The sequence below is a fragment of the Mus caroli genome, chromosome 7, assembly GCF_900094665.2.
Source record: "Mus caroli chromosome 7, CAROLI_EIJ_v1.1, whole genome shotgun sequence".
Classification (NCBI taxonomy): domain Eukaryota; kingdom Metazoa; phylum Chordata; class Mammalia; order Rodentia; family Muridae; genus Mus; species Mus caroli.
In genome coordinates, this window is record NC_034576.1 from 2,848,692 (window position 1) to 2,861,030 (window position 12,339).

Below are 12,339 nucleotides of genomic sequence, written 5' to 3' on the forward strand. Positions count from 1 at the left end.
TTATTAAAACCCTACTCTGGAGAGGTGGGGAGGATGTGAATCTCTGCAGGTGGCCACTCCATTACAGCAGTGAGGGTGTGGGAGGAGAGCTGCTGGGCTGCAGGCCTGTGTGAACCTTGTACCCAGCCTACAAGGCACCTGGCCAAGTGGGGAGTGGAGGCTGGAAGCTTCCTTCTAGTCTATTTGCTCTGTCCCCTTGCCCTGGCCCAGGCTACAGCTTCTGAGGATTGCTTGTTTCTGCTAATGTGAACAAAGACACTGTATTTGGAACAGGAACTTGGATCTGAGAGAGTCAGACATGTGGGTGACCGTACAGGAGAAACTCAAAGTGTATACTGGACGGTTTTTAACGAGATAAAATCCCTCCTGTGTCTAAAGGAACCCTCTCATGCATGGAGAAGCAAAATGGTCCATATTCATACAACTGAATCTTATTTAGTTCTGTTCTTTGCAGTGCTAGAGATGAATTCAGGGCCTTAAAACATTTTAGGCAAACTTTTTAATACTAAGCCATGTCCCAGAATTTGTTGCTGTTTTCTTTTTTGTTTGTTTGTTTTAAGTTCAGTGGCTGGAGATATGGTTCAGTAGTGAAGAGTGCTTGTACAACACCCCCATACACATAAAATAATTTTTTTTGAGACAGGGTTTCTCTGTGCATTCCTGGCTGTCCTGGAACTCACTCTGTAGACCAGGCTGGCCTCAAACTCAGAAATCTACCTGCCTCTATCTCCCAAGTGCTGGGATTAAAGGCGTGCGCCACCACGCCCTGCTTGATAAATTAATTTTTAAATAAAATATATGTACACACACACATACACACACGTAAGTCAGTTATTTTCTTCCGCCATATGGTTGCCAGCATCAAAGCTTGCCCCGCCTGGCAGCAAGCACTTTTACTTAGCTGAGCCATCTCAGGTTTTTGAGAAAGTCTCATGTAGCCTAACCTGGCTTCAAACTCACTGTATAGTCGAGGGGAAGACCTTGACCTCCTGATCTTCCTGTGTCCACCTCCCACATGCTGAGATTACAATTTTCAGTTTTACAAAGGAAGGAAATTGGGCCACTGAGATAGCTCAGTGAGTAAAGGCACCCGCAGTCAAGCCTGGTGTCCTGCTTTCAATCCCCAGTCTCTGCTTGGGGAAAGAACCAACTCCTAAAAGCAGTCCTGTCCTCCACGTAACAAAGTGTGACACTCATACACACTCATACACCCCCCCACACACACACACACTAAATCACAATAAATAAATGTAGTAAAAAAAAAAGTCAAAAAAAAAAAAAGCCAATATAGATAAACGTGAAAATAAAACTGGGCATGGTAGTTCACACTTCAAATTCTGGCATTCTGGAGGCGGAGGCAGAGGATCATCCTTAGTGATCCAGACAGTGAGCTGGAGACTCATCTGGGCCACAAGAGACTCCGTCTCAAAAAAGTTTAAAATCATATACGAAAAGAATCCAACTAGTATGTGAAAAGCGCCACTAGGAAAAGAATGTGATGTTTCGGGCTCGCTCTTCAAATAGCAAAGCAGCTTGTGTGGTTAGCACACTTACCAAGACGAGGGACAGAGAGGGCAGAGAGGTGGACAGAATTAAGTTTAGCCGTTGTGGGGATAGGTCCGTCTCTAAGTTGTAAACAGGCGAGTAAATAGAAACTAGGGCAATGGCGTTGTCCATCCACGAATTTGGTAAGGACAATAACAACCCTGCTTCACATGATTTCCTTTGTGTGCCAATGCCACCTTTTCTCGAAGTCCAGTGAGGAGGGGAGAGTCTGTCTGCCCACTAGCTTGTAACTACGTCTCATAACCTTCTTGCGCTCCTGCGAGTGCGTGTGTATGTGGTGCGTTGCGGTAGGAGGTAGGGGTAGGGCTGGAGAGATGGCAAAGAGGTTAATAACGAAGCACAAGCTATTCTAGACGTCCTTCTAGCACCTACATGTGGCTCACAACCGTCTGTAATACAGGTCTAAGGGAATCCCACGCCGCTTTCTGGCCTCCGTGGGTACTGCGAGCACATGGTGCACCGACTCAGCGAAACACCCATACATATTACAAAGAGCAAACCCAAAACCTTCTTGCCTTTTCTGAGGTAGGGAAACTGAGGCTTTAGTGTCCGTAGGGGCTACACAAGCGATGTTTGACAGGTAATATTTTCCTCCCTATTCACAAGACGGGAAACTGAGGCTAAAGAGTGGACGGTACGGGACAAGCGAACTAATTCTCAGAGGTCGGGTTTCGTTGACCAGCCTCAACCTTGCTTTAACCTAGTACTGGAGAGGGAGGGCGATACTGCAACTGTTGTCAAGGAGACGGATCTCACACTGCTGATCTGAGAACTCTGGCATAGCGTCCACGACCTCCTCTATAGGCGCTTAAGGTCCTGGAGGCCGGTCTCCCAAGTGTGCCGCCTCCCCCGGTTTCCACAACGAAACCACAGATTCCTCTCGTCCCTCCCCGACCCATCTGCGTTTGCCTGAGGTCCGCCGGCGGGGTGTCTTGTGAGGGACCGTAGAGGGAGGAAATCCACATGAAATCTGGGAAATGTAGTCCAAAATCAGAAGCGCTCTGTTTGCGCCTGTGTGAGCCAATAGGAATCGGGTTTTCTTCTTTACACTTTAAGAAATGTAGTTTTCTGGTTAGCAGAGATGACTAGCTCGGGACGCACGAGCGTACAGGACTCATCACAGTAGGACTAATGGAAAGCCGCTTTGTCGCGATGTTTCTTGGGAGATGTAGTTTCCAGCTGGGAGAGGTGGGAAGTGTTGGGTAGAATTAGCGATTCCTAGTGTAGAGAGTGAGGGGACGTGGGGGCGGGGAAGTACGGGTGAATTTGGCGCAAAGCCTGCTGGGGCATGGAGTCCTGATGAGCTTTGTGCGCATGTGCGGGAAGGTGAGGTTGTTTGGGGGGCCTCGCCCAGGAGAGTGAGGTGAGCTAGAGGGAAAAGGAAGGGCTGGGGAGTCCGGTGTACGGGGAACGGGCGGACCACGGGGAGGGGTACCCAGGTCTGGAGGAGGGAGAGGAAGGGAGGGATGGGCGGCTTGGGGGAGGGGGATGATAAGGAGGCTGGAGGTGGGGTTCTGGGGGCGGGCCGTGGAGCGGGAGGAACGCGAGATGCAGACGCGGGAGAGTTGGAGGCCTGGGGAGGCTGGGCAGCGGGAGGGGGCTGGGATGTTCGAGGGGGAGCCCTGGGATGGTTGGAAACTGAGAGTGGAGTGGAAGTTGGACCCCACTGAGAAATCCTGGGTCGCCCGGACCTCTAACCTCTTCGAAAAGGATTGCGGGAAGGGGTCTATCCAGGGGCACCGTGCCATAGCAGCGTAGACCCGTGCAGGTGGCTAGTCCTGTGTGCTGGTCACACGTTCACACGCACTTCTGTCGAGTTGAGATTCTGGAGGATAAGTATTTCTTCATTACAAGCGTATCCGTCTCATTAGCTTGTCGCGAGAGGCGAAATTGATTAATGTGCAGAAGGGGCTTGGAGACAGATTTTAACAGGATAAGAGGGACTTAAATCTCTCGGTTCTGATCCTCCTGGCTCAGCCTCTCACGTGCTCAGATTACAGACGTTGGCCTAGTTTTTTTGTTTTGTTCAGGGTTTTTTGTTGTTGTTGTTGATGGTGTTTTAGATATGGTCTCCTGTAGCCCAGGCTGGCCTTAATCACATTCGACAGCCATGCCAAGCCTTAAACCGGTGAAAGTAATTGAATTTAAAAACAAACAAACAAAAATCACCATAATACCCATCTTCACTCTTTTTTTTTTTTTTTTTTTTTTTTTTTTTTTTTTTTTTTTTTTTTTTTTTTTTTTTTAAGACAGTTTCTCTGTATAGCCCTGGCTGTCCTGGAACTTACTTTGTAGACCGGGCTGGCCTTGAACTCAGAAATCCGCCTGCCTCTGCCTCCCAAGAGCAGGGATTAAAGGCGTGGGCCACCACTGCCAGGCTTCATTCCTTTTTATATGCTATTTTAACACCTATTCCAATTTATAATTTAGTCTTGGGCGCTTGTTTCACAGTGGCTTTACGTAAATGACTCTCAAGGAGTTGGAGGGTTAACGTGTGTTGATAGTAAATGCAATAGGTGGGGTTTGTTTATTGCCAGGTGGTGTTCTGGGTACTTTTTTTTTTTCTTTTAATGATTTATTTTTATTTTAACGTGCATCCATATTTTGCCTGCATATGTGTTTGCTGAATCCTCTGATTCTAGAGTTTCAGTGGTGAGCTGCCATGTGGGGGCTGGGCATTGAACCCAGGTCCTCTGGAAAAGCAGCAACCAGTACTCTTAACTGCTGAGCCGCCTCTCCAGCCATGTTCTGGGGTACTTTTTTGCTCTTTATTTTACTAGACTTTCCAACCTCGATTGTTGCTCCCATTTTATAGCCAAGGAAATGGAGATTAGTCTTTGAAAGGAGCAGTTGTTCTTTGACCGAGGACACATTGCGGGTACGCAGCCGGAATCTGTTCCAATTCCGAAGCCCTGTCCTCTGAGTAAATATTTGGTGAGTTGTACAGCTGAGGGCACAGAGTGCCCAGTGCAGATTCCTGGCCCTTTGAAGGACCATTGATGGATTCAGAGAGAATGAACATCAGGGTCGAAGTGTAGGAGAGAGAGGTAGAAGAAGGGGACACTGAAAGTTACGCATTTAATAGAATAAAAGTAAAAAGAAAACAAACCAAAAACAGATGCTGGGGAGATGGCTCTATGGGCTAAAGTACAAGCTGAGGACGATCAGAACTGGGGTAAAGGTTGAGCAGCACAAGGGCACCTCAGTGTGTGTTCACTGGCTTCTCATTGCAGATGAAAAGGCAGGCTTTAGGTTCCATAAGAGACTTTTAAAAAGGAAGGTAAAGGGGCTGGAGAGATGGCTCAGCGGTTAAGAGCTCTGGCTGCTCTTCCAGAGGTGCTGAGTTCAATTCCCATCAACCACATGGTGGCTCACAACCATCTGTAATGGGATCTGATGCCCTCTTCTGGTGTGTCTGAAGACAGCTACAGTATGCTCATATAAAATAAATAAATAAATAAATCTTAAAAAAAAAAAAAAAAGGAAAGGGAGATAAAGACACCCTAACCTCAACCTCAGGCCTCCACAGGCAATGTGCACGGAATGCGTTTGAGTGCCCACCCCCTCCAGAAATCAACTGCTTGGTGAAGTAGAAAAGCAGTTGGAGATTATTGATGTGGGACACAGAGCTCTCCTCTTCCCATGGTATCGTGGACCTTGGGCAAGAAATCAACTGCCCATCTTTTGGGGCCAAGCTAGGAGGAAATGGTTAACTTTTGTAGCATTTAGTTTAACTGGTTTGTCAGCCAAGAGTTACTTTTTGTGACCTGGAACTTAGGACATGTGGCATAGAAAGACTAGTGACTAACCAGTGTCAGTAACTAGTTACTAAGTAACTAGTAACTTTTTAGCCAGTGCCCTAATTGACTATTTTAGTTCTGTAGGTTCTGTGTGCAGAAGGAATAGCTAACTAACTGTTTATCTCACCAGCCCCTGCTTTCCTGCCCAGCCACTTTAAAACCCCGTCCCTGCAGTAGGTGACAAGCAGCTTATGATCCTTATCACCCACTTCTGGGCCAGTGCTGAGTTACTCTTGATCTGGCCCTGAAGGCCAGTGCCTGAACATGCACTTGCTGAGGTTTTCCATCTTAACCTTTGACAGGCATCCTTTTGAATTCTCTACAGCCCTTACTCCCCTGCTAGGCCCAGTGTGAAGGTCTGCAGGCCACTGTGTAGGGTGAGGCTTCTGAGGGATACAAATATGTATCTCACTGTTACTTCCATTCTCTTACCTCATCTACAGGTGTGTCTTCTCCTACCATACGGCTCCCGACTGGCCACTTCAGGTCATAAATCTGAATTTTCTTTTTATTGCAGGAATTTGGGCTTGCCTCAAAGGAATGCCCCCTTTCACTTGATCCAGACATGAAAGACATCTGCTGTGGACTTTGACGTGGGGAGTGGGGTGGGGGAGTTACTGACCGCTCAGACCCTTTGTGATTGGAAACTACTATGTTGATAGGCTTGTGACTCCCAGGGCTCCAGGGAGGGAAAGAGCTGGCAGGAAACCGTTCCCATTCCTCCTGCATAGCATCCACACCACAGTGCTGATCAACCAGGGTTGGTTCTCTGTTGTCCCTTTCCATCATCTAAGAAAGGAATTTGTTTTGGGAAATTGCTATGTAGTTTATGGCATGTTTTACCTTCAGATGGTAAAGCCACAGAATAATAGAGTCTAACTCCACTTTATAGACAAGCACGCCAAGGGACCGGCCATGTGACTCAGCTGCTAAGAGCACTTGTTGTTCTTGTAGATGACCAGGGTACCTTTTCTTTTTTTAGGTCACTTATTTTTATTTTATGTGCATTGGTGTTTTGCTGGCATGTATGACTTTGTGAAGGTGTCAGAAACTCTGGAACTGGAGTTACAAGTAGGTGTGAGCCACCATGTGGGTTTTGAGAATTGGACCCAGGTCCAGCCAGAGCTCTTAACAGCTGACCTGTCTTTCCAGCCCCAATGACTAGGGCTCTAATCCCATCACCCATATAGTGGCAAAAACCAGTATAACTCCAGTGTAAAAAACAGATAAGCATGTTGGGAAAGGCTTGCTTTCCTTTTTTTTTTTTTTTTTTTTTGGTTTTTCAAGACAGGGTTTCTCTGTGTAGCCCTGGCTGTCCTGGAACTCACTTTGTAGACCAGGCTGGCCTCGAACTCAGAAATCCGCCTGCCTCTGCTTCCTGAGTGCTGGACTTAAAGACATGTGCCACCACACCCAGCTCCTTTTCTTTTTTTAAGATTTATTTATTATTATATGTCAGTACACTGTAGCTGTCCTCAGACACTCCAGAGGGTGGTTGTGAGCCACCATGTGGTTACTGGGATTTGAACTCAGGACCTTCGGAAGAGCAGTCAGTATTCTTGCCCATTGAGCCATCTGGCCCGCCCCTGCTTTGCTTTGCTTTGCTTTGCTTTGCTTTGCTTTGCTTTGCTTTGCTTTGCTTTGCTTTGCTTTGCTTTGCTTTTTTTGTTTGTTTGTTTGTTTGGTTTTTTTTTTTTTTGTTTTTTTGAGACAGGGTTTCTCTGTATAGCCCTGGCTGGCCTGGAACTCACTTTGTAGACCAGGCTGGCCTCTGCCTCCTGAGTGCTGGTATTAAAGGTGTATGCCACCATGCCCGGCTGCTTTTCTTTTTTTAATTCTTATTTATTTTGTGTGTTTACGTGGGGTGAGGAGGAGCTGACATGAACATGCCATGGTGTGTGTGTGTGTGTGTGTGTGTGTGTGTGTGTGTGTGTATGTTGTCTCATACACATAATATACTTATTTATATGGGAAAAGGACAGCTTGAAGGAGTCCGTTCTTTGCTGTTACAGTGGGAGTCCTAGGCGTGGAGATAAGCACCTTTACCCACTGAACCATCTCATTGGCTCCTGGCATGTTCTTGTTCTTTGTAGGAGTCCCTTCTTTACAATGTCAGGTACCTGGGCTCTGCCTTTTGGAGTGATTCAGCTGCCAGATCAGTAACAGTAGTGTGGAGTAGTGGGTTTTTTTTTTTCCTTTAATTCTTTACTGTGTGTCGTCAGTTGATCCTTTCAGCTGTGTTCAATTAATTTAGCTCTCAGCAACTTTACTAAAAATTTAAAGCTGGGTGATGGTGGCTTATGCCTTTAATCCCAGCACTCAGGAGGTGGAGGTAAGCAGATCTCTTTAAGTTCAAGGCCATGGGGCTGGCCAGATGGCCCCGCCAGTAAGAGCACGGACTGCTCTTCCGAAGGCCCTGAGTTCAAATCCCAGCAACCACATGGTGGCTCATAACCATCCGTAATGAGATCTGACACCCTCTTCTGGTGTGTCTGAAGTCAGCAACAGTGTACTTATTTATAATAATAAATAAACCTTTAAAAAAAAAGTTCAAGGCCATTCTGGTCTACAGATGGAATTCTACAACAGCCAGGGCTACACAAAGAAACCCTGTCTCAAAACACACACACCCCCAATTAAAATATAATTGTAATTACAATATAAACATTTATATATAATGAATAATTATATATAAGTATAGTTTAATTTTACTACAAGCATCCCCCCATCCCAATCCCTTGTATATTAATTCCCCTACTATACCTCCCAAATTGGTGAGCTCTTATCTTTGAAAAAGGAAAATATAAACATAATGCACAGATACAACATGCTCAGTCCATTTACTGTTCCTTGGATGTGTATGAACTCGGGGCTGGCTATTTGGTATTTTAACGCCAATTAAGGGACTCATCCCTGAGAAAGGCTAATGTTCTCTCCTCCCCTTCCCTCCCGCTCTCTCTCTCTCTGCAGCCATTACTTGCCTGTAGTTGTTTTGTCAAGGGTTGGGATTTGTCCTCAGTTAGTCTATCTATTGATTCTTGTCACCATTCAGGCCTTGTTTAGGCAGCTGTATTGTTGGGGTATCATAGGTGTAGGTTCCCTGTTAGTTCTAGAAGATGTAACCTCACACCAGACTTCCTGATTCTCTGGCTCTTGCAGTCTTTCTGCTGCTGCTTCTGCAGTGTCCCTGAGCCTTAGGTGTGCAAGAGTTGTGTGGTAAATGTACTCGCCACAGTCCACGGATCTCTCTGTATGACAGTTGTGCTTTTCTCTTTGCCAGTCCAGCAAACTGGAGCTGGTAGGTTCTGCTCTAAGACCCAGGACCTCAATAGCCCCGACAGTTCCGCTAGATTTCTAGTACCAGAGGTAGGATGTAGCCTTTTATTTCTTTTTTTTTTTAATTTTATTTATTTTATGTATATAAGTACACTGTCGCTATCTTCAGACACACCAGAAGAGGGCATCGGATCCCATTACGGGTAACAGTTTTGACCACCATGTGGTTGCTGGGATTTGAACTCAGGACCTCTGGAAGAGCAGTCAGTGCTTCTAACTGCTGAGCCATCTCTTCTCATCCCCGGTTGTAGCCTTTTAATAGACAGGCAGCCCATGTCTCTGCAACGTAAAGACTCCAGGAGAGATTAGAAGAGATGGAAGCTAAGCCAGGGCCAGGCTGTAGAGGGTTCATGCATAACATGGAGTGGACAGAACAGTAAACTAACTTTTAGCATCCCAATCCCAAGTTATGGTGACGATAAGGTGACTGAGTCATGTAGGGTGGGGTGTCTTCCTTTGTGTTATCAAGCTCAGAGTGCCACATGTGTAAGCGGTTCTTTGCTTTGACTTAACAAGAAACCAAGGGCTTCAAACCTTAGACATAGTATTACCATGAAAACCTTACTCCTGTCTTAGTGTCCTTGACAGGACCCCCATGAGTCTTCAGGCTCCCTGAGGACTGTGATTCCAGGCTAGTATCTCTCATCCTTAGTGCAGCCGACTCATGATGCCTGGGGCCAATGTGTGTGGAGAATGCCCCAGGGTATTCAATTGTGTCTCTGGCCTGTACCCTTCAGCCACAAGCAGCACTGTTCACTCTACCTCCTGTCTGACAATCAGAATTTCTCCAGGACTTTCCTGGGAGTCAAGCCATCTTCCAGGTTTAGAGCCATGTCCTCATCCACCATCTGTCTTCAGGAACTGGGGAAGAGGAAGGGCAGCTGGCTTTCTTGTGACTTGGAGGTTTTATGAGGGAAACACATGCAGATAGGTACTGGAGCCCTTGGCAGTTGGCCACATTTGCCAGCTCTCAAACATAATTTGATAGCTGCTACTGTAGAGCTTGTGTCCTCCCTCCCCCATGCCTCTACTCCCCCCCACCCCCCAATTCACTGACTGTAACCCTAGCCCCCAAAGTGTCTGTAGGAGGAAGTTAGGGGTCATGGAATAGAACCCCCACTCTCTTAGGATTAGTGCCCTCTTAAAAAGAAGAAGAGCTGGCATGGTAATACATACCTGTGATCTTAGCATTTGAAAGATGGAAGCAGGAAGGTCAGAAGTTCAAGGTTATCCCATACTGCTTAATGACCATTTGAGACAGGAAAAGAAAGGACAGTCAGATACTGAGTGGAGTCCTGCAGTAATTATAAGTGTTCCTGCTGGGATGGAAGTGTATTCTGGGACTTGGAAGCCCAGGAGCCACACCGTTCTAGACAAGGTATCTCGGTGGAAGGGCATCCAGGGACTGGAAAGCCCAGGGAGCACACGACTTGGAGGGGAGAAGGGATCCCACTGGGAGGGCTCCCTGAGACAGGGAGCCCTGGCGGGGACCACAGGCTTCTGAGAGGAAGTGTCCTCAGCAGAGACCTTGCAGCTCCCAGGGGAGGCATCCGCAGGTGAGCTGAGGAGCTCGGAGGCCTCAGCCCCACTTCTCTGCATCTTCCCCGCCTCACTAATCGGGTAGTAAGTAGGCAGGGCAGGTAGTACCCACGTCTGAGTTCTTACCACAGGCAGGCTCCACTGACAGGCCTTCCTGTGTTCTCCTTAAAGCCTTTGAAGAGGTCTCTAAAATGTGTGTGTGTTACACATTTGGGTGCTCCAAGAGGCCAGAAGTCAGATTCTCCTAGAATTGGAGTTACAGCCAGTTTTAAGTACCCAATCTGGGCCCTAGGAACAGATTCTGTGGAAGAGCAGTGAATGCTATTAACAGCTAACTGTCTCTCAAGCCTACCCCCCCACCCCCAATTTAAAATTTTTTGTTTTTCAAGATAGGGTTTCTCTGTATAGCCCTGGCTGTCCTGGAACTCACTCTGTAGACTAGGCTGGCCTCGAACTCAGAAATCCGCCTGCCTCTGCCTCCCGAGTGCTGGGATTAAAGGTGTGCACCACCACTGCCCAGCTTAAAAATATTTTTATTAACATATATTAACTATGTTGATAGTGGACCCCATGATACATGTAGCTTGATCACATTTACACGACCCTCATAACCCTCTCATCCTCCTGTCATGTCAGTCCCCTGGTGCCCTTCCTCTTCTCAATTTGTCTCTCTTCCACTCCCACCCCCAAGAAGCCGTGAGTTTAAGAATGAAGTTCTTTACCTCAGTGTGGGTGAGGTGTTATTTATAGGAGTGTAGACTGAAGAAAATATTAACTGCCTGTGAATCCACAGGCATCCCCTCCTCTGTAGCAGCTGTTAACTGGCTCCTTCTGGTGCCTCAGGGTCTATTGACCCTCTGACTCTGAGAGAACGTCGGTAGGCCCAGATTTGAGGGTAATCGGAGCTGCTGAGGTGTTCCACAACACTCCACCCCTCTCTCTCTCTCTCTCTCTCTCTCTCTCCTCTGTCTTTCTTCCCTCATCAATTCACTCTACACTGAGTCTTGGAGGGAGTGACACAGATGTCCCACTTAGGGCTGACCATTCGAGCCCCACTTGTCCTTAGCACTATGAGCAGCTGTGCGTGTCTGTGGTGATGGCTCACTGAAACAGGAAGCTTCTCGGAGCAAAGCTGACGGAGCACCAAGCTGTAAGGACGTGCGCAGAACCATTCAGAAGGCAGTGTGACAGACACGGCACGCCTGTGCACAACAGCAGTAGCTTCCTCTCCAGGGCTTGGGACATTCCAGCCACAGGCTTTTGTGTAGGTTTTTTTGTTTAGGTGGCTCAGCCACGGTAGCACCAGGGAGGGAACAAGCCAAGATGTAAGTCTGGTCAGCCTGCTGTAAGAGAGGGAGGGGTTTTTGTTCTGCTGGTGGTTTTTTTGGTTTGTTTGTTTTTTTTTTAATTTAATTTTTTTGGTTTTGGTTTGTTTGTTTGGATTTTAATAAAATTTCTTTTTTTTTCTACTTTTCTTTTATTGAAAATAGTTTTTTTTCCATGTAATATATTTTGATTATGGTTTCCTTCTATAAGTGTGGCAGCTCAAGCTAAAGGTATCGTGGAAGTCAGGAGCCAAGAAATACCGCAGAGCTTCACCACATAACAGTTCCCACAGCAGAGATTTCCTGGGAGACAGAGGCTGGCTGCGCTGCCTCTGCTCAGGCAGGCCAGAAGCAGCAAGAACTAAATGGGAGGCAGACTTTATATCCGGTTTTGGGGGTTGCAGAGCTCTCTAGGGTGGGGATTGATGGGATTTCAGGGTGGGCTCAGGGATTAGTGGGGTTTCAAACCCCTGAAGTGAGTTTGGACTTTTTACCCTATACCTTCCCCGACTCCTCCCAGGTCCTCCCATAGTCCCTTCCCGTCCAGTCCATGTTCCTTCTGTCTCCTTAGAAAACAAACAGGCACCTGAAGAATAGTAATAAAGATAAAACAAAAATAAATCAGAACAGAACAAAACAAATACAAGACAAAAAGCGTAGGAAACAGACACAAGAATCTCAAAAACACAAAACTGGAAGCCATAATATATATGCAAAGGACCTGCAAGGTTAAAAAGATAAAAATGAATAAAATAACAATTTTATTTTTTTTT

At 46.7% G+C, this 12,339-nt stretch overlaps 1 protein-coding gene across 5 annotated transcripts in view; it reads left to right on the forward strand.

Annotated features, from left to right (window-relative positions):
• The first annotated feature begins 2,604 nt into the window (after positions 1–2,604).
• The window catches only part of Znf444 (zinc finger protein 444), a 19,130-nt gene continuing 9,395 nt past the window's right edge, over positions 2,605–12,339 (forward strand). For 2 of the 5 annotated variants that reach the window (XM_029479772.1, XM_021166533.2), the window contains exon 1: positions 2,605–2,754. The gene's annotated coding sequence lies outside the window, so the exon portion shown is untranslated. Of the gene's footprint in view, positions 2,755–2,786; positions 2,930–4,381; positions 4,501–12,339 lie in introns of those variants that run through there. The other 3 variants (XM_029479775.1, XM_021166530.2, XM_021166532.2) reach the window with 3 other exon arrangements.